Below are 23,324 nucleotides of genomic sequence, written 5' to 3'. Positions count from 1 at the left end.
TAGGAGAGAATTAACAATTTAAATTTGTTAAACCCATTTTGAGCACTAAAACTTTTTTTTGTGCTGTGGTTGTGTGATTTTTGAACTCTGTTTTTCATACAACTCATTAGTATTTATTGTTAATAATAGATCCTTTTAAAATAACACATTTTAATTATAAAAGCAGCATACAATTAAAAATACAGACAAGCAAAACGACGAAAAATAAAATCCCTAATCCTATCACTCAGCGATAATGGTGAATTTATTCTATATTCTTATAATGTAATATAACATTGATATAAACTATACAAATTTTTACAAAGATGAAATCACATTATCCTGACTGTTTTGGATTCTTCTTTTATTTGAAAGATAGTATACAGCTTATCAGTCATTAAAAATAAGATTAAGGGGCTGGCCCCGTGGCCGAGTGGTTAAGTTCGCGCGCTCCGCTGCAGGCGGCCCAGTGTTTTGTTGGTTCGAATCCTGGGCGTGGACATGGCACTGCTCATCAAGCCACGTTGAGGCAACATCCCACATGCCACAACTAGAAGGACCCACAACGAAGAATATACAGCTACGTACCGGGGGGCTTTGGGGAAAAAAAGGAAAAAATAAAATCTTAAAAAAAAAATAAAAAAAAAAGATTAAAACTTTCATGTTTAATGTAGAAAAGTGAAAAAATACAGGTGATTATAATGGAAAAACGACGACTGATGTAACCATACAGAGATAGGTTTTGATTTCATTTTAGTCTATATCTTTCTGACCTTTTAAAAATGAGTATGTGTATATATATGAAATGTATGTGTACCTTTTTATAAACAATATCATATTTTAGATTCTGTTTTGTACATGCATATTCAGTAAACTGTATCTATACCTTTTATGTCTGTAGACATCTAAATCCTAGTTCTTAATGATTGTACAATAACTTCACTGTATAATGTACCATCATTTATTTACCCAATCCCCCTGGTTGAATAGTAGGTCATTTTTATTTTTTTTCTATTATTTACATCGCCTCAATTGACCTTGCTGGACATACGTGTCGCACATGTTCGGTTTCTGTGGGTAAATGTAAGGCTGGTGATAGAGAGTGCCACATCTCTCTTGGTAGCTTCTCCCAGCTGACACTCCTGCCCGCTGTCTTTTAGCCCATTTCCACACTCTCCCAGTGCTTACTGTCACTGGGCTTTTCAGTCAGATGCCTTTGACTGGAACTAATGGGAATCAGGAGGTGGTATGGGTTCAACATAGCTTGGTTTCAAATCTTCGTTCTGTCACTCACCGGCTGTGGGACATAAGGCACATTCTGAAGTTCTCTGGGCTTCCACTGCCTCATCTGTAAATGCAGATAATAATGATACCTATCTCATAGGGTTATTGTGAGGATTAAATGAGATGATAGATATAATGCATTTAGAATGGTCTCTGGCAAATAAAAAGCAGTAAGCAAACATTAGCTGTTCTATTGCTTGTGTAGTTAAAATGACTTGTGATACATTGGTCCGATGTTGTCATCTTGCTGGTTTGTATGTTGTCACCTCTTAATTCAGTTATAGACAAAGATTTTTCTGATTCTTGTCTTTAAAAAAATCATGCTATATATCTATTTTATGTTCTAACTCTTGTAATAGTCCAAAACAATACAATTCTGACCTCAGACAGGAAATGTAACAGCACTGTACAGACTAGTCCTACACTTTCTAGAATGAGCTCCTAAGAGGACCATACTCAGCAAAGCTAACTCACTCAGCTGGAGAGCATTTCTTGTGTAAATGTTTTAGCAGCCACAACAATACTTTATTTGCAGAGCATAACTATGAACTCTAAGATCTAAATACACATCACTCCAAATACGCCGCAGCACATCTTGGCACAACATGAGCTGGCTGGAAACTGCTGAGGAAGAGCCGCTGGCAGAAATAGCCACAGGCATAAAAGTTGATGTGGTGGTAACTCTTTCATAGCAAACGCAAAACTGGGTCTCCAGCTGAAAATTTCAAAAAGAAACAAAGAGCAATGTCATCCTTGGATGCAATACAGTAGTCCTCGCTAATCCATAGTTTCGCTTTCCACTGTTTCAGTTACCCGCAGACAACCATGCTCCAGAAACAGATGATCCTCTTTCTGAGGGATGGTCAGAAGGTCAGCGGTAGCCTAACTCTAGGTCACAATGCCTACGTCATTCATCTCACTTTATCCTGTTACACAGGTATTTTATCATCTCATGTCATCATCATCATCAGTGAGTTCAGTACAATAAAATATTTTGGGAGATAGAGACTACAGTCACATAACTTTTATTACAGTATATTGTTATAATTGTTCTATTTTATTATCAGTTATTGTTGTTAATCTCTTGCTGTGCCTAATTTATAATTTAAACTTTATCATAGGTGTGTATGTATAGGAAATAACATGGTATGTATAGGGTTCGGTACTATCTGTGGTTTCAGCCTGCACTTAAGGTCTTGGGACGTACCTCTGTGGATAAGAGGGGACTACTGTCCTGGCAGTACAGGGTCCGGTGTTGAGAGTGCCGGTCCGCTCTGCACGGGTGCTCTGTTGTCAGGAATGCTGCTTTTGACGTGGACAAGATGGACTAAGTACTTCAGAGAAAAGCAGCCAAAAGACCTGAAGTCTTCTCAGTGAAGGACGAGTAGAAGGAACGTGGAGTGTTCAGATCAGAGAACAGGTTGATGGGAGTCACGATAACGAACCCAGAATAGTTGAGGAATGAGACTGGCCCTATCTCCTTGGGTGGAAGCTGAACAAATGGACAGGAGTCACAAAGAGGCAGATTCTGCTTATTCAGCTTCAGTATAAAGAAAGCTGTTAGTACTAATAATGTAAATGGCTTTAAATATTCTTTGAATAGAGCCATATAAGCTGTCGCACACATGTGTGTGTGTGTATTTAATATTTATTCTTCTAAAGAGGTAATATATTCAGAGGTTCTGAGGAATTTGTGGATCTGGTAAATTGTGGGCCTTTTTATTCATAATTTGTGAACTAATCAATTTTCTCATTTGAATGCAGCCTCTTATTTCTCTCTTCCTCCTTTCTTTCCTTCCTTTTTGATAACAGCTTTGGGGGGATTGGGAGAGTTCAATTTAATATTGACACCGTGATCCCTGAAACTAATGCAATGGGAAGGAATGTTGTCTGACCCCATAGAACCCCCCAGGGGGCAGGTGGGAGAGGGAATCTGCGGTCAGCACTTCATGAGCACATAAGGCTTTAAGATAAAAAAAGAGTACCCACGTTTCTCATTGCCACCATGTCCTAAGAGGACTAAAGAGATCTGCCTCAGACTGCGCCTGTGTGCTTAGGCAAGCCCACCACCAAGCACAATGTCCTACAGACAGTAAGCACTCAAAAATCTCTAATGATGAGAGGCACGGGGAGAAAGAGATGGTGACGATGGGCCATGAAAACCATGGGTGGAGGTGGTGGTGTGATGGTGATTACATGATAGTGATGACAGTAATACTTCTTATTTTTGAAGATTTAAGGAATCAGTTTTTATGTATGATGGCAGAATTATGGAAATTTGCTGAAAGGCATAATTCTGGAACAGATTTTCAGTTTTCTTTCAAGCAGTAAAATTATTTCTGACAAAACTCAATCCCAGGTTTTGTCCGATAGAAGTCAGTTTCCTCCTCTTTTTTGTGAATTTTGTTCTTGCCAACAGAGCTTGGGAGTCAAAACTTGGCTCAGAAGTCCTGCAGCAAGGCTGACTTTAAAGGTTCAGAATTGACAGGCCTGGAGAGGGAGTGAAACCAGAATTCTGATCAATGAAACATCTTAGCCATCAAACCAAACGACACCTAAAGCCCCACCCAGTTTCAACACTCCAGGAGTTCATTTGTCCCCAGACTCCAACTGGAGCTCAGGCTGGTTAATTACCTTCCCCATCTCTTCATCCCTGCCCGTTGTGTCACTTCCCTGCTTTTCCTTCAGGTTTGTTCTTCCTTTCCTCCCTCTTGGCTCATCGTTCTGGGGTTGTCCTTTCTTCCAACAGTTTCAGCTATGCTCAAAACATTTAATGCTAGCAGTAGCATTAAATATCCTGGTCATAATAGAATTTCACACCCAGAAGCGGGCTGCAATGAAAACAGCTAAAATTCATAACATTGGCTTAAGGCTGAGCAATGGGTAGTGAGAACACTGAGACTGGAGGCTGGAAAATGAAGCTCCACCTAATCCATTTGGTAAAACTTGGTAAGATGGGTGCCTATGCTAACTCAGAAGACAGACTTGTGTCTTGTTACTCCACGGGGACAGGCTGGAAAGGAGAATGTTAGTAGTGTGTGTTGATAACAGCTGGGTGTATTTGTCAAGGTCTTACAAGAAAGAAATGAGCTCAGGTGTACAAGCAGAAATTAAAGGGCGTAGAGAAACACAGCCTTCTCTATTCAAACACTATTGTAAGTTTCTTTAAGTAGGTTTCACTAATCCTTACAAAAATCCTATGAAATTTTATTAATGACATTTTACAGATAACCCTAACCCTAGGAAGTAAATAATCTGTCCATGATGAGCTAGTACGTGGAAGAACTTGGACCTAAAGCCTTGCTATTTAAACTCCAAAATCTCTTCTTAACGATGCATTCTGGTTAATCTCCCCAAATCAGTCAGAACTCCAGCATCTAGATTACAGTATTCCTCTCTACCACTAACTCCTGTCAATCTGGGTATTTTAAATATCCCTCTGGGTGATCTCTTCAGCTTTCTAATTTACAGTTTCCTTGCCATTCTTTCTACAACGATCTTTACCTGCCCACCACTTCAGTATCTTACTCACAAGTTCTCTTACCAACACTTCTCTACCCTCAAAAAAATCTAGCTTCTCTCCACTGGAAAAAAAAAAAACCTATCTTGGACCTACCCTATCCAGTGAATAATTTAAATTACTCTCTCGCCAGGACTTTCAACTCACTTGCCCTCTGTTTCCTACTGCACCTGCCTATCAAACTTGCAATCCTGGACCAATATAACCACCTGCCTTCTAAGCTCATTCATTGGAGAAAATTGAACAATTGTGTCCATTGGGAAACTCCAAATTATGGCTTCCAGTTATAGCAGTCATGAAGCTATGATCTCTTGGCTCCAAATTACCCTTGTATACTCTGCTCTGAGAGACAAGTGTCTCTGCTGGAGCCGAGACACTGCAAACTACGTGTCTCCCATTGCTGTCGTTGATCCATGAGGAACACAACGGAGCTAGGGCATTTGTGAACCTATCTGATGTTCCAGCTCCTTTCACGGTAATATAAAATCTCATCATTTCATTCCATTTTTGAAAGTCATATGATGAGGTAGTAATGTGAAGTTAAAAAAATCTTATTTTAGGTAAGAATATTAAAGATTGCAGTATTTTTAATGCACTCTAAGTGTAACACACTCTGAATGTAATGATCTAAAAGGATTTAGATGTATTTAGCAAGAAATATACAGATTACTTTAAATTGCTAGATGATGGGTTTTCAACAAATAAATTAAAAATGACATTATTTTGTGGCTGATTTTGGGATAAAATAGATATTTAAATTTAGATAAATTTTAAAATTTTGAATGAATTTCAAACCTTCAGAAGAGGTGGCAGAATGGGACAAAGAAGTTTTTTTCCCATGACCCTTCCAAGAGCAAACTGCAGGCGTAATGTGTAAGGCCGCAGGCCCAGCTGGGCTAGGACGGCGGGGTATCGTGCCGAGTGACCGAAGAAACGACCTGGAGACTGAGGGTGAGACATATAGATTTATTGGGACTTATGTACAGGGAGAGTGTCCAGCGTGGCCGGCTAGACATAGAGTTGCGCACCGCTACTGCCCCCTGAGAGAAACTTGCTTGAGTCGGCAGAGGAACAAGGCTGCGTGCTTGCTAAGGGGCTGTCCTTGGTACGACCAGCATTCCCAGGAATAGTAGCTGACACGGAGGGGCTCTCTGTCCTTGTAAGACGCAATGTTCTTCACATGGGATAAGGGAGGATTCGGGCTGGCCAGGCCCAGATGGTTACAAATCCCGGTAGCTGGGCTGCCTGCCCAGAAGGGAGCCGGAAGGACGCATGGTTGCAATGGGCCTGGGGGCTTTTGCTGAGCAAGCAAGGCCCAGGCCCTACATAACGCCCTATCACCTTGTTTGCAGGATCTAAAATAGAAGAAAATTTTTTAAAAAAAATCTGATGTTTGACGTTCTTGCATTTTGTGCTTTAAATCAAAAGCAGTTGCTTTATTTTGTACCTTTTTCGTGTTTTGTTTCCATGTGATGAGATACAAAATACTTTCTGCCTGCTATTTTGTAAGCGCTTGTCCATAATGCCTTACAGATGTGGATAACCATTTGTCCAATGAATCAAAAAGCCAAATTTAATGTAATAGCAACTTTCTTTTTAAAGTTGGAGACATCTTGAGGTGCTAGATAGGAATTTTTATCAGATGAACGCGGTTTAGAATTTTGGAAAAGATCATTTGGAGGTGAGATCTGAGAATTATTATCACTTTTATGCTCTTCTTTAAATTGGGTGTGAATGTTGATGTTCCTTAAACTTCTCGAGTTTAACCGATAGTCCATTATGGGTGTAAATTAAGCAGTTGACAACTACAAATAAAGTGCTCTACAACCGTTTAGTGGCCACATGCTCTCTGGCAGCTGGCCACACACGGCGGTGTGGGAAACTGGAAGATGGGCGTGCTCTTCGGATCTCCACTGTCTTGAATTGTACTTGGAGGCTCTCAAAATACTGTTTTTAAAGGGGAAAATGTTAATTAGATACTTTACTTATTGATTTTTTAAAGTAGTAGAAATTGAAACACGCCTTTATTGCTTTCAATGACATAAGCCCTATGGAACACCTATATGAGCTCCTGAAGACCTTTTGGGATCTGAGAGAAGTGCGTTTAAGCACAACGCACAGAGCTTTGCATACAACTCCAGGAGGCTCGTACACGTAAACTGTTGTCTTTAGGGTTTATCACTAAGGTTAGAAACTGGCACAAAATGATTAGCTCCAAATCAGTAAGGAATGAGGGATTCACTTCCAGTTTTAGTTTTTTCTTTGAGAAGAGAGTTAAGGGAAGAATTTATATCTGAAAGTGTAGCTTAATTAGATCACTTTCAAAATTAAAAAAATTTGATTAAAATGTCATTGCAACAAATATTATTTTAAAGAAGTGATTTCAAATTAGGCTTCAGTTTTCCTGTTATATAGCAAGCTAAGTCAGAAAGAGGGCCAACATTTTGTGCTTTAGGGGCGGCCAGGTTCTGAATGTCTGGGGAGCATCCCTTCATCTCGGCATTTGTGATGGTGAGTAGCCTGGCTTTTAACAGCAATAGTGTGATTTGATGGTTATCCCATTTCAAATGAAAGGGACTTTCAGATTCTACCAGGAGAGCTGATCAATCGCTGATCAGCAATAAGAGGAAGGGCAGATTTCAGATTTTGTCCAGAGTGCCTGTTGGGCTTTGTGTTGGCGAACACGAGGAGATACCAGTCCGTTTAGTAGTGCTAGTCCAATCAGAAAACTCAGGGAAAAGATTATCTCAGCTTAAAAACCAGCAAAGCCAATTATTGAGTTCAAAGACAGTGAGGTAAAACTAGCTAGTTATAAAACCAAGTCTTACGGAATTAACAACTAATTATAAACGATAAAATGAGCTTTAATTAAAAAGACCTAGAATTAATCATTTGCAGCTTAATAAGTATTAAAAATGTAAAGTTAGCCTATTTATTTTTAATAATAAAAATCAGTAATAGATCTGTTATATGCCAAATATTATTCTAAGGTTTTTGCATTTATTATCTTCTTTAATTTTTATGATATTTTCTCAAGAAAGCATTGGCTTTACCATCTTATAGTTGAAGAAACTGAAGCTAGAAAATTAAAGCCACAAAGCTAGGAGGCGATGCAGCAGAAATTTGAACCCAGGACATGCTGGTGCGACTGCAAACCCCAGTGATTTCCACTCTCTGTGCTGCCTCCCTGGAAGGCCTGAACGGTAAGCTCTTGGCACTTTTTACAATAAATCGTTGTAGTATTGTTTGCATTGTATTCGCTCACAAATCTCAGCGTCTTAGCACAGTTGAGCTTTCTTTCTCATTCATGTAAAGCTCCAAGGAGAAGGTCCCTAGGATGCAGTCACGAGGCCCATGTTGCTGGTGGCTCTGACACCTACAGCATGTGGCTGCTTCTCAGGTTACTGGAGGTGTTGACATTTGGGCTGTCAGATTTAGCAAATTAAAATACTGAACACTGTTGGTCAGTGAGAGGATGTGGCTGCTGGTTGACCCTCGAGTTGGACCATGGCAATCAGAGGCTCCTCAGCTCCTCTCCTGACCTTGAAATGTTCTTCTGTCTCCTTTCCCACCAAAGGAATCGTTTTCAAGATGCTGTCTTGAGATAGCAAGGCGTTGTTGAGAACATCTAGATGGTGTGTGACTGCACCCTTTAAGGCCTCTACAGAAGCTTTTGGATTCTGGTGGGTGGATGTGGACACCCGCTCATCTTGCAGCCACCCAAGACAAGCCTCGTATGTAAGTTCCCTGCTTATTAAACCTGCCACCTACCAGTCGGGAGTGGTCTGCCTCTTTCTTCAGTGTCTCCTTGCCCTCCATGTACAGGGGCCACTTTGGGAACCAATAGATGCCAGTTACATTTGAATTTTGGAGAAATAACAAATAACTTCTTAGTATAAGTACGTCCCATGCCATATTTGGGACATTTACATTTTTGATGCATTTTATTTGCTAAATCTGGCAACTCGAATGCCAATGCCCAGATAATGATAAGTATGTCCCAAATATGGCATGGATATACTTACACTAAAATATTCTTTGTTATTTTTCTGAGATTCGAGTTTAATGGGGTGTCTTGCGTTTTATCTGGCAACCCTAGTTGACGTCAAACGGGAGATGGGGTGGTGGGCGAGCATGGAGGATTTCTTGGGAGGTTTTTATGGGCCAGATCTGAAAGTGGTGTACGTCAGCTCTGCCCACGTTCCCTTGGTAACAACCTGGCTGTATTACAGCCTCACCTAGATGGACGGGGGATTGAAGACATAGTCCCCCAGAGGACATTCACCAGCATCATGCATGGGTGGAGGCACAAATCGTAGACAGCTAACCACCTCTGCCTCTTCACATGAGCAGGGGTCACATGCCAGTTTGCAGGTGAGCCTGTGTCTGCACATAGACACAACACATCATAGTCATTGAGCACTTTGTCTGACAAATCTGGACTTAAACTATAGGTCAGTTTCTAACTAGCTGTGTGGCTTGGGCAAGTTAGTTTGCCTCTCTGTGCCTCTGTTTCCTCATTGATCAAATGGAGATAATATAGAACATCCTTAGAGAGTTTTTATGAGAGTTAAATCAGATAATCCATGCAAAGTACTTTGCACGGTATCTTGGAGCCCATAACCGCAGTTGCTGCTTCTATAAGTCACAGAATAGAAATATTAGTCTATTTACTTTGTGTCTTTTTCTACTGCTAATGCTTTCTGATGGTTAAAAGAAAATAAAAATTGCTTTTTAAACTGACACTCTGGAGCTGATAAGGCCTGGTTTTTAGGTGCTTGTTTTGTGACTTGTGGCTGAAAACTTATAATAATAATTAAAAAATACATAGTGGTGGTAAAAGTTAATATGCTTTGTGTTGGTAATAACGAAAAATTATGGAGAAGCTGAATATCTGCCTGGATAAAGAAATTTTTCCAGGCAGGAAAACTATTAAAAATGGATGATAAATAATGAGTTTGCATTACTTATCAGATGTAAATATTTACTTAGATAGTCTATTCACAGAGATGCAAATTATTGCTCTGACTTCTCTTTGTACTGCCTTATCACTTTTTCTGAGCACGCTTAGCGCTCGGAACTAAAATTATGTCATTCTTCAGAATGATGGGTCTTATGAAGTCTTATCTGTCAAGTAGCCAGCTGTGTTATGGCAGGTCATTCAGATTCTTTCTCCTCTCACTTTAATTTACTTTCAGGGGAGAGATGGCTGGCAAGGTTTAAGTGGGCATGATAAAGACTAATTAAAGAGTTGTTCCTCAAATCTCCTTGAAATTAGAGGTTGATTCACTGAAATAATTCATATTTCATAACCCGAAATAAGCAAAACTTTGAATCTTAGCAAGAAAATTGAAGAGCTATACGGATTACCCAGTTCTTTGCTGTGGAATTGTGCAATTGAATTTGGAATATAATAGACTGCGTGTTTCCAATAAAACCAACTCAGTACAGCTTCACATCATGGAACTGAATTAGACCATGACTCCTTCTAATTAGTTTGGATAGTAATATTTTTAGTCCTTAAATCACACCTTTTAGGGAAGAATTCTGAAGTCTTTAGAATAAAGTCTATTGTTGTGCATTCTTGGGGGTAGTTCTTGAGAGGGGGAAGTTAACAGATGCAATGAGAAAAAGAGGGGGTCTAAAGAGTATTTCTCAAAATTGTAAGGGAGCTACTTCATAGCTGCTACGTTTAAATTTTTGCCAGGTATTGCAGCTACCTTGTCACATGATCGCAGAGTGCAGAGAAAACAGCCAATACTGCCCAGAGGGGACCCAAAACTTGTGAGTCAGGCGGAACTGGATGGTGCCCAAGAGGGACTCATTGGCCTGTATCCACCAGTGCCTCCAACGACTGTCTAGGACATTTGCACAGTTCCTTTCCTTTTCATGAAATAGGCCAGAAAACGGAGGCTGCTGAGAATGAAAAGAAGTGACGGAGAGGTGAATGGGCTACTCAAAATTACTAGGATTGAGGCAGGTGGATTTTGTACAAATTACGCAGTTGATTACATCAGGCTTCCATTTTGTTTGCCAGAATCTAGTTTGTGAGATTTTTTAAAACTTGGAAGTGTGATATAATGTAACTGCTTACATATATTCTGAAGCATGTTTAGTGGTCAAACACATGATAATAATGAAATATATCATTTTCTGGGAAGTTCATTAAGGTTATGGATATCAATTGCTAAGCTGTACAGATCCCTTGTGGTGGTGATAGATGTATGCAGGGGGAAAAACCCTTCTCTCAGATGGTTTATTTCTGTATCCATTCTCCCCTTCCCAAGAACCAGTCAATATTTACACATCAATTCTTATTGTGTGTAAAAACCTTTATCACTCTCCCTATTATAGTCTTCAAATCCGTCTCCCCTTCAAATCCCCTCTCCCTAGAAGAAATCACCTGCTATCTTCTAGACTGAGCGGGGTAAGGCATTATCAGAGTAGCATTGAGAGTTGGTTGCGGCACGTTCGAAAGCAGTGAGGAGACGAGAAGATGGTGAGGTGATCGGTGCATCCTTAGGGACATGTTTAGATGGAATCTCTGAGACTATGATTCAAATCAAGGAAAAAGAACGGGACAGAAATTATTCTTTGATTTCTGTTTGGTTTCAATATGAGGACAAGCTTGTCGGAAGCAGGTTGTTGACTTTGCCGTTAAAGGCCCGTGTAGAACAATGAGACGTAAATCTTCTCAGCAGTGACATTTTCATCGATGACATTAAAAGTTTATTGAAAACCTGAAGGGCACATAAGAACAAGCTAGGGAGAAGGGGAAGGGACTGTGTCTGTGGAACAGGCGAGGCGTGTCTTGAGGATGGGAACAGCTTGGAGGGATGGAGTCAGGCGTTCTCAGAAGAGGGGCAATGATCCGTACAGATCTATCTGGAAAAAAAAGCTTGTGGAAATTAACCAGGCAGGCTTGTTTGTTCCTACTGCCCTAAATGAGTTTGATCTTCCAAATATGTTTAAACAGTAGGTAGCCATGTTGAGAAGGGAGGAGCCCTCGCTGATAAATGTGCTCTGTCTTTTCTATTTTGTTGTCTTTAAAAAGTTGAATTAAACCACAGACTCTGGGCAAACCATTTTAGTATGATTAAAAACATTCATTACTTTTCCCTCCTAAAAGCAGCTTCCCTAAAGCACGGAAAAATGTTAAAAATGCATTCACATTAAAGTCTGATTCTTTTTCTAAATTGGAAAACAAGAAAGCACATTACAATTTTTTCCCAGTGAACAGTCATTAGAGTAATGAGGAATTTGCTGGTGATGAACGTCTGGCGGAAACATGACCCTACCTCATCTTTTGGTTTTCTTCTCATAAAAACAACATTTGAAGATAATCCAATCATGACTACAATAGAAAGTTTAAGAAAGTAAACTCTGTGAACGTTAAGCTTGACTTGACCACAAAGTAATAATTCCACAGTCCTACATTTCATGAAAGGGAGAAAACCTTAAGTATGTGATTACTTAGACCTTGTCCCTGAGTCATCGGTCTCACCTGTATCCTTGTATGTCCTTTTTGCTTTTTGTACCATTTTATTTCTTGGCAACACCTTTACCAGAAATAATTCAGGCAAAGAAAGGTAAGACATAAATTAGCCAATTTTCCCTTAGGTGTTAAAAGTTTTGATTAAAGTTTTAAGATGAGTAAAGGTTGAAGCCATTTGTTAAAGTAAAATTTTGACCTACTCCTAGTCTATTTCTAGCTATCATTAACATGATGCCCTTATCATCATTAGTAAACACTTTCAGAGTATTATTACACATTATGTGTAATATTATGAGTAGTATTATTACATGTGATGCGTAGGGCAATTTGTTAGTAACAAAATGGAGTAAAGTGTGGTTGCTGTCCTGACTACAGTCCGGCTGGGGAAGATGATTATTGTTGGATTTGTATATACCATTCATTAAAGTAATATCAGCTAGTAAGAAACAAACCCCCTGAAGTTAGTGGACTAACAGAATGCAAGTTTTTCTCTCACTCATGTGAATCCAAAATACTTTCTGGGGTAGACAAAATAATGCCTACGATACCCCAAAGATGTCCATATCCTAATCCCCAAGAGCCTGTATGTTACCTTACATGGCAAAAGGGACTTTGACGATGTTATTTAGTAAAGGATCTTGAGAAGAGAAGATTATCCTGCATTATCTCGGTGGGCCCAGTGTAATCACAGGGCTTGTTAAAAGGAAAAGAGGGAGGCAGGACGGACAGAGAAGGCATGTGATGACAGAAACAGAGGGACCAAGAGAGAGATTGAAAGATACTGTGCTGCTGGTTCTGAAGATGGGGGAGGGGTCCATGAGCCTTGCGGGTGGCCTCTAGAAGCTAGAAAAGGCAAGGGAACAGATTCTCCCCTTGAACCTTCAGAGGGAATGCTGCCCTGTTGATTCATTTTAGGGTTTTTGACTCCAGAAATGTAGGAGAATGAATTTGCACTCTTTGAAGCCACTAAATTTGTGATAATTTGTTACAGCAGCTGAGGAAACCGATCCACCTTCCATGTGGTCATTCAGGGACCCATCTCCTTTCTTTTTCTGGCTCCCCAAGGTATTGGGGCCTTAGAGTCTGCTGCATTTAGCCAGTGGGTGCAGTAAGAATGAAGGATGGTAGTGTGGGTTTTATGGACCAGGGTAATAAGTGGCAAACACAATTTCTATTCACATTCCATTGTTTTCACCCCTGCCAAGGTGTCATACTGACTGAAGTTTTCCTTTAGATTTTATGATCCGCTCATCGGTCTAACAATTTTCTCTGTGTCGTTAGAAGATACTCTTGTCCACGCAGCTGCTCATGCTATACATCAAGTAGTCATTTTTGATACCTCCTTCTTTCCTCACCTCCCACATCCAATCTGTTAGTGAGTCCTAATAATTCTACCTAACCTTAAATCCATCACTTTTCTCCCTCTCCACTGCCTTGATCCTCATCCACATAGCCTCGTTGCTGTACCCAGCATAGCTGTGCATCCAGAAAGAAGATGAAACCTGTTTGGTGAACAGGGAGTCTGTTTTTGCCATGGATGCCAAAATGAGTAATCAGCTGATGGTCATTATCTCTTCCCCATAGCCATTCTCTGATATTGGATTATTAAAAACACAGTTTTTCAAAGTACTGAATATTGTGAGTTGAGTATATAGTGTTTTCTTCATTTCTAAAGGGGAATTAATAGCCTGTAGTGACCTCAAGCTCTTTGAGATAAAGGCAAAAAATAAAAAAATGCGTTCATTCCTCAAATGGTAAAATAACTTGACTGATGTGAGCCAGAAAGTCCGGGGAGGAAGTGAACAAATTCAAATAATTAAGTTCATGATCTTTGTGAGGAATAATTTTGCCTTCATTTCTCAGCACTCTTGACGGGCTGTGTTGGGCCGTGAGCATCAGCCTGGCTCATGGCTTCCTTCAGTGCGGAGGAAGTTAACACCGGAGGGAACAGATGAGCGGATAATGTGAGCCTGGAAATATGACTTTGCTGCACTTCACCAGATGAGTTCGAGCGGAATACCAGATGGTGCTACCTCATTTGTGTTTTTACAAATATGCAATTCTTTTATTTTTTTAAAGAAGAAATAGAGATCATGTTTGTCCCAGGAAAATATAAAAATTGTTATGTTTTGCTGCAATGTTGCCTTGTTGTCCTATCTCATATAAGGATGATATAAGCCTTATTACAACCTACATGTGTGTTTTAAGATTTTTATAATACTTTGTTTAAAATACCCTTGTATTTTTCCTGTTATAAAGCAATATGTGTTCATACTAAAACATTTAGAACATATAGATAAGTAATAATACTACCATACTGAATTGGCGACTGTTAACTATTTGGTGCATATCCTTTCGTAAATATATTGATGCATTTTTCTCAAGAGCTCCACTTTTAAAATGTTCTTAACTGTACCAAAGATGCTGTATTGGACAAATGTTTCTTTAGGCTTTATGATCTTCTCAACAAACACTTTTATTCATCTCATTACCGGGCACTCCTGTCCACACAATTGCTCATGCTGGATATCTAGCAGTCAGTTTTGGTACCTCCTTCTCCCCTCACCTCCCACATCTGATCTGTTACCAAGTCCTATTGATTCTACCTATCTTCATCCACCTTGCTGCATCTCCACTGCCACCACTTGCTTACTGGCCCATGCAAATATTTCTTGCTGCCTGGAATGCTCCCCTTTGTTCATCTCCCGTACCTCTTGCTCTCCCGAGGCCCCTTCCCTCTTGTCTTCACCTTCCTAATAACTGCTTGCCCTTTAGATTTCATTTTTTGGTATCGTTTCTTCCAGGAAACCCTTTCTGATAAACCCATCCAGACTGGATTTGGTATGTCTTCTGTTTGCTTTCTTAGCACCATATATACGTCTCTATTATGCCACTTTTCACCCTGGAACTGCACCCTGTTTACCTTGCCGTGTTCCTCACTGTGTTCACTTAGCAAGTGCCTGCCCTTGCAGGTGATTGATACGTGTTGTTGGATGGATGAATGGGCATAGTAGGAAATTAGGTTTAATGGGATCAGTTTTGGCCTCTGAGAACCATATTGATTTTTGAGTAAAGGAGTGATGCAGAAACACCTGACTTTAGAACTGGTAGTTTATGGAGGACAAATTGAAAAGAAATGAGGTAAACTAAAGAGTACTACCGGGAGATTGCTGCCTGATTGAAGGGGAAAGTACCAACAACATTGACTCTTCTTATTGGGAATAGGAAGGTACGAATATGAGGTCCCTCAAATGAATAAGCAAAGACCTGCTCCTGGTCACTCTCGGGTTAAATAATGCAAGTGGAACTGTCAGGGGTCCATCCCAAATAGCTCAGACAGGCAATTCTAACAGAAGAGGTGATGGCTACAGGCTAGAAAGACACTTTCAGAAAGGTAGGTGGGGGGGGGGGGCTCGCTAAAATAGCCTTTTTCTTTCCCACCACCTTCTCCTCAGCAATGGGTTCACCTAGTTCAACTCTCTCTCATCTGGTGACACAAACTTTCTCCCAGGGGGAGGGGATCTGACTGCCCTTCTGGGCGGTGTAGCTGTTCTCCCAAGAGCTGCTGTTTGGTTTTCTGAGTTTGCATTTTAACATGGACTAGTTGCAGTAGTAATAGAAGGAACAGCACGTAACACAATCTGTCATCCCAAAGTTGGGAAATAGAGCCAGGAGGTTAATTCCTGGTGTTTGCAAATACTGAGGAAACACTTCAAAAACAACATATGTACTTGTGTGTAGGTCATACAATGGATCATAATTATAAACAATAGCATTCTTGAATAAAAAGGGAAAATGATGTCATCGTAGAGCCATAATTAATAAGCAAGTATTTAAAGTCAGCTTACTGTATTCACTATATTACTATACTGTGTGTGTGGTGTGTGTGCACAAGGAGGATGAAGAATAGTCTTTGCCCTCAGGGAGCTTGTACTTTGGGTGAGGAGATAAGCTGTAGACTTATAGATGCGTAAATAAAAATATAGGAGTAACTAATTTAATTTATGGGTGGATGATTACTTAAGGCTCTGGGTTTTAGGTATCCAGCCAACTCAAGGAGAATTAAGCAACACAGGGGAATTTATTATGAGGAGACAGGAACATACCACAAGAGCAGGAAAGCAGCAGGGACTCCAAAAAGGCGCTGGAAGGACTGGGAAGCTGCCACCTCCCTTCTCTGTTTTCCATCCACCCCCCAACCCTCAGCCCCACCACTAATTCATTTTCTGAGGTGCTCCAGAGTGCCCAGGTGGGCATGTTGCTGACTGGCTATTTGAATCCAATTCCAAATTTTCAGTTGAAGAAATCTGATTATACTAACTGGGTTCAACATCCATCCTTAGTCTGACCAACCCTGATTGCACAGTTGTGTGGTGGAAATAGAGCTGTCAGGGCTCAGAGAGGCCATTTTCAGAGAAGACGCCCATTATAGTGTAAATATTTTGTTTAGGGGTATCTATCTTTATTCCACCAGTGGGTATGGCTGAACCATGAGATTCCAAATGGATAACATTTTCTGGGGTTGTAAAAATAATGAAGACTTGTCGTAACAACCCAAGATTTGGTCAGGATTTCTATTTGGTGCTGTAGAGATTTTTCTATTGAATGGGTGTTTGCACCTACATTACTCACAGCTATGCTGGGTTAGAATGTCACTCTGCCATCTGTTATATTACCTAATAGTCATGTTTTTCTTTCCTGTGTTTCAAAGTTTCCTTTTGGAGAAAAAAAAGTCTTTATGGGATAGTATAGGACCATATTGATGTTAATAAGTAAATTTTTATTAGGTATAACAGAGACAAACCCAGCATTGAGGACAAGTCTGTAAATGCTCAGGAGAGCACTGAGATTGTAATACTTATGTGTGGTTCGCTCCCAAATTTTTAGATTATTTGCATTCTCCCTTGTATTCAGTTTATTTTAACATGCTGTGCTTGGTAGGAAAATATCTGAAAACTGTGGTTCTTTCAAAACATCTTCTGATGTGACATGAGGCAAAGTGAGCATGCTGGCAGCACAGCGGAGGATGTGGAATGACACTGCAGTTCAAATGGCTCGAACTGAACTCTGAGAAGATCTTGGATGGTTTTAAAAACTGTCCTTGACATAATTTTGATAAGGAGATAATGTGTGCAGTGAAGTGGCATTTGCTCAAATTTGCTTTTGAGAAGAATTCATTTACGGCTATTATGTTAGTTCCTTAACCTCTCTGTTAGTTTATTACTCAAATACACACTGATAAACTTGTCGTCAGGAGAGCTGCGGAGAAACACTGAGGGTGGTTTCGTGTAGGGCACACAGCCTGCAGTGGTTCCTGAGTGTTAGGTTAAAAAATGGAAAGGCCCAGGATAAATTAAAACCAAAGAACTTTTTGGAAAATTCCAATAGGGGATTTAAAAAGTAGAGATGGTTTTTATGTTTACGTGTTCAGAAATAAAGTCAAGCTACTCTTTCCTCTTCTTTAAATGAAATTTCTAATTAATGAAAAGCTCTTAACTACAGGGTTTGAATATAATTGGAGAATGTAATATGAAAAACGTTTTATACTGTGAAGTCCAGGGATGTATGCTGTGTACACATATTTGTCTCTGGGTCGAATGCTCATTCATTCAGTTTTGGCCTGGCCATGACAGCTTCAGATGCTTACTGATCTCATACTGGGGAAATTAAAGTGGAATTACAAGGAGTTTTCTAGAATAAGGGAATGTTTCTTCTCTACACTGGCTGTCAGGCAAATGAAGCTGATGCTCTGAGCTTCGAATTTGCTATAAAAATAAGACCTCAATTCACTCCAGCCTCAGTGGCTCTCTTTTGTGGGCCAATGTAGACGTAAGTGGTGTGGCATGTCATTTGCCCACTTTTCGGATCAGTGGGCAGACTTGAAGGAGCTGGAGGAGCCATTGATAATCTGGCTCTGTGTGGAAATCCATGCCTGGAGCCTGAGCCACACAGATCAGCATCTCTCTGGTGTCGCTGGGCTGCTTGCTGATGGCATCCTTCATTCATTCACACAATACGTTTTATTAAGAATCTAGCAGTGGCTCCATACATACATGTCAGTAAGCTGGATGTGCATTGATTTAGGATTCTGACCGTAGGTTTGATTACAGCAAGAGCTACTAAAACAGAAGTAACAGGTAAAACAGAAACCTATGAAAAGGCTTCTAAATCTCAAAACTCATTGTTATGTTGTCTAGATTTTGGAGTTTAGTTCTGACTCTGACACTAACTTGTCTTGGTTAATTCACACAAAGGCTTTGCCTCCGTTACTACTTTGTAAAAATGGTTAAATTTCTTTTATTCTGAAAAGATGTGGTATAGTTATACTGAATTATAATTCACCTCACATATTAAATACATACTTTGTATAAGGCATTTTGTTAAATTTTCTGAGGACAGAAAAACCTTAATATAAAGTATGGTCCTGTCTTTCAAAGAGTTTGTGGTTTAATAGTGAAATTGAGATGTACAAAAATACAATAATACCTGGCAGAATGTGATAAATGCATATATAACATTAAGTTTAGCTATGGGAGTTTATGGTTTCACATAATCAAGCTGTTCCAAATGCCATTTTTGGGAGTGAATTTAAATTTTCCTGGTCATTTTAGACGTAAGCTATAAGGACAGCCTGTGTGTGCACACATGAGTGTGTATTGACACTAATGTGCAGGTACAGTCACATTCCTACATCCACTTGCCTTGCTGGATGCTGTGTGTGATGCAGTGGAAGTCAGAAGACCTACATGTCATTCTTTACCTTTCTGTGTGACCTTGGGCTTATCATCAAATATCTCTGGGTGTCGTAAATTGAGGATACAGTTACCTCTCCTGGGTAAAGAATTGTTCTCTAGCTCAAATGAGTGACCAGGACAAGTATTTTGGAAATGATAAAGCCACACACAGTAACTCTAAGGAATTATTTTCCTTTGGTTTAGGGTATTCTCTCTAACTCTTATGTGAGCATTTAAATATTAGGAAGGCTAGATGCTTTATAATGATAAAGTGTTATAGTTTGTTTTGTACAAATTAAAAGGCCCTAAGTGTTTTTAATTGCCCTTAACTCTCTATGGCATGTTCATCTTCATTCTTAATGGCTCCACATGGCTTAAAATTAATTTGCATCTTTACCCAATGTCATGCTATGTCTCTTTGATATACTTGCAGAAATTCTTTGACGAAGCTTAAGATGCACAAAGATTTTCTTTATGTGCATATTAATAACTAATTACAACTATGACTCAAATTTTATGGTCTTTATACCCCACCTCATTTCCAAAAGATATCATTGATAGCACCCACATAATGAATAGACTCAGTTGAAATAAAATTAACTTTTATAAATGAAAAGATTTACAAATTCTAGGTCAAGGACAACTACTTTTTAGTAATCCCTCATTTAATGACTGGATTTGACGGAACACAAAGTTCTCCTTTGAAATGAAGACACACTACCTTATCCATGGCTCTCTCTGCACTACAGTCTGACTTTCCTGTCTTGCTGGGGGAGAAGCAGACCGAATAGGGTTTCAGTAGACTTCTTTGTGGGGCTCCCTTTTAAAATTGTTACATATATATTATGATTTTAGACTGTCTAGAGAAAAGATAGTTTCCTTTAAGAAGCTACAGAGACGTGGCAGAAGGCTGGGTTATAAAATGAAGAAGTCATACATCAACTGAGAGAGGTAATGAGCAGGTGACATTGGATCTGGCTGGGAGAGAAGGCAACTTCTGGGTTTCAGTCTTGAGTAGGGAGATGGAACACAGAGGGCCAAGCACTATTGAGGCTGTCAAACTCTGCCATGAATTTAAAGCCTCTTTTCTTAGCAGGAGCCATCAATGTAGGAAAGGAGCAATTAGATGGGACCAACAGGATGTTAAGAAAGCAATTCTCACCGTTAATCTGAGAGTCCAACTTGAATGAGAGAGAGGTGATGGTAAACTAAGCAGGCAGCAATTGTTCAGGAAGAACTTGAGAGGGGAAAAAGGATACCAACCTGCTTTTAAGGAAGAGGTTTTCAAGCCTTTCCAGCAGCAAACTCCGTTCTTCCAAGTGAACTCTTGCCTGGCTTCCACATTCCCTCTGCTCCTCCTTCATTTGTGAAGTAGGTACAAGCAGAGCGGCTGCGGCTGGAAGCAGGGGTGGGGCCACCCTCGCCTGATTGCCCTCCCACTGAGGCCCCTCAGGTAACCTTGGAGCTTGCAGGGTCCACAGACCACAGTTTGGAAACCTCTCCTTCAAGTTGTAAAGGAAAACAAATGTTTAGACTAGAGGAATGGCTGACTATATAGCTTTGGTAGATTCACTTAAATTTCGTGAACCTCAGTTTTCTTATCTGTAAACTGGGAGTAATAATATCAACTTCAAATGGTTGTTGTGAGGGTTAAATTACATGAGCTAACCGACTTTAAGTGCTTGATACCATGCTTGACACATTGTCATTGTTCAATAAAGGGCAGCATCTATGACTCATTTCAACTTCATCTATCAAAACATTTTTGAACCTCTTCTTCCCAGTTGGAATAGACCATTACATGTCACTTATTAAGCTATTGCCTCTCAGCTCCAAACCTCTCATCCTTCTATATCTTCCTCTGTGGTGCTGAGGCTGAGACGCTGCAAACCGCATTTCTGCTTGGTCAGCAGTCTCCGTGTTGGGCTCTGCCAACAGAGGGCGCCAGGGAGACTGCACAGCTGGCGGAAGGAGAAGGACTTGCTCCTTTCTGTCCGTTCGCCCCGGCTTCCTAATTTTGTCAGCGTCACCCTTGCCTCACTTTACTCTGGCAGCCACAGTTGAGTCCAATAGCAGCAGCTGAATCCAGTTTGGAGTCTCACTAACACTGCCAGGATCAGTCTCTTCCAACCCTCAGAAACCCCAGCATCAGGCCAGCAGCGCCTCATCCTCAGCGGTCTGGGTCCCAGGCTCACAAGATCCCTTCTCCAAACTTCTAAATTTTAATAATCTCATCCTCTTCCCTTTGTTTCTCCAACTCTAGGGGGTAGTGGCTTCGTACAGTTGTTACCTCTGTGGTACCCTAGAGTTCTCCCTCTGCCTTTTCAGCTAGTCAAGGTGTGGCTAACAATTATCTGTAATAAATTCTCTCTATTAAAAATAACTAGTGTGGTTTCTATGCCCTAACTGGACCCTGACAGTACTAATACGTACTTCTTCCTCTGTTTCCCTGCTGGGATTTGTGTCTGTGTCCCAAGTGCCTTTATAATTGACTGGTACATCATAAGAGTCCATATGTATAACTGCCTACTGAATAACTACCTGAAAACCTCTCTCTGAGTCCCACACTCAGTATTTCCCATTCTGTACTCATCATCCTTGCTTACTGCTACACCCACATTTCTCCTTTATCCGTATTGGTCAGCAGCATCAGTGTGCTTTTAAATGACTTGAATTCACAGTGCTCTAAACTTGATCTCTATAGCAACTGAACCAGTGTGAACATGAAAATTACCAACATCTTTGAACTTCAAGTGACTGTGATAGCTGAGACAAATTTTGACTTTGAAGATGTATTAACATAATTCATTTTAGAATCTGAATCTTTAAAAGTTAATAATCAGAAGAGCTGTGCTTAATTAGGAACTGGGAAACCCAGATCCCATTTCTTCTATCTTATACTGATTTGTACAACTCATTAGTGTTTCACTTTCTCCATCAATGAAATGGGGTTACAATAATTGCCCCATTTGTGTCAAAGAGATATCTATCTATCTATCTATTTATTTATTTATTTTTGAGGAAGATCAGCCCTGAGCTAACAGCTACTGCCAATCCTCCTCTTTTTGTTGAGGAAGATTGGCCCTGAGCTAACATGTGTGCCCATCTTCCTCTGCTTTATATGTGGAACGCCTACCGCAGCATGGCCTCCCAAGCAGTGCCATGTCCACACCTGGGATCTGAACCAGTGAACCCCAGGCTGCCAAAGCGGAATGTGCACACTTAACCACTGTGCCACTGGGCCGGCCCCAAATAGATATTTAATATGTACATGAACATGCACATTAGATAATATATCTGCAATTATTAGAATTAAAAAAATTTAGAAACAAAGATTATGCTAAATTTAACATATTTTAAAGACCCCCCCATCTAATTATAACAGATGAGTTCAAAGTACCATGTATAAAAGAAGCTTAAGCTATGTTGAAAATTTTTGAGTATTTTAGACTGAACATAAAACATTCATCGCGTCAAGTCAGCCCTGATGGCCTAGAGGTTAAAGTTCGGTGTGCTCCACTTTGGTGGCCTGGGTTCAGTTCCCAGGTGCAGAACCATACCACTTGTCTGTCAGTAGCCATGCTGTGCAGTGGCTCACATAGAAGAACTAGAAGGACGTACAGCTAAAATATACAACTATGTGCTCAGGCTTTGGGGACAAAAAAAAAAAAAGATCCTACTTGTCAATATGGCCAGATGAAAGATCATTAAAAAAAAATTTATTGTTTCACCAAATAAATTATATTGACTGAAAGTTGAGAGACTTTGAATTACACAGTTATTAAATAATTATTTAACATAATTGTGTTGTTTGAGAAACTATTTCTGTCTTGCATATTTGCGTTTGGAAAAAAGGAGTCTTTGGTGTAAAAGAATTATGAAGCAACTCAATTTCACTGGCATAGAATTTGAGAGGGCATGAAGAGTTATTTTATTTCTAATATTGAATGGGTGAGGGAACAGATCAAGTAATGAATTTTAAATTGTTTCGGTTTTCATGCTGGATCAATCTTTACTATCACTGAAATTTTTCTTAAGTAATTTTAGTTTTGAGAAAATTAGAATTGATTTACTTGTAATGTAGAATTCAGAATGGAAACTACTGGAAGCCATGCTGAATAATAAAATAAAATATAGATTTCTTGTTCCAAGGTTTAAAAGACATCATTTTGAAGAAAAAAAAAGTGAACTGTGGTTAACCCAATTTCTTATCTGGGTGAATATGAGTGATGTCCAGGTCCTGGAATGGGATTAGGGTTAGAAGTTAGAAGAGGAGATACAAGATGAGTAAGACACCCCAATCAGATTGCCT

General features: G+C 39.9%; 1 long non-coding RNA gene across 2 annotated transcripts in view; it reads left to right on the top strand.

Moving 5' to 3' along the window:
* LOC123283110 (uncharacterized) overlaps nt 1–23,116 on the top strand; it is a 53,674-nt gene extending 30,558 nt beyond the window's left edge. Inside the window, exons 2-5 of one of the 2 annotated variants that reach the window (XR_011501574.1) lie at nt 2,073–5,734; nt 7,821–7,986; nt 8,361–8,521; nt 14,142–23,116. This is a non-coding gene — a long non-coding RNA (uncharacterized lncRNA). Of the gene's footprint in view, nt 1–2,072; nt 7,987–8,360; nt 8,522–14,141 lie in introns of both variants that reach the window. The other variant, XR_011501573.1, reaches the window with a different exon arrangement.
* The last annotated feature ends 208 nt before the right edge of the window (nt 23,117–23,324 follow it).

The sequence above is a fragment of the Equus asinus genome, chromosome 2 (genome assembly GCF_041296235.1).
Source record: "Equus asinus isolate D_3611 breed Donkey chromosome 2, EquAss-T2T_v2, whole genome shotgun sequence".
Taxonomy (NCBI): Eukaryota; Metazoa; Chordata; class Mammalia; order Perissodactyla; family Equidae; genus Equus; species Equus asinus.
This window is presented reverse-complemented; position numbering and strand designations above follow the sequence as displayed.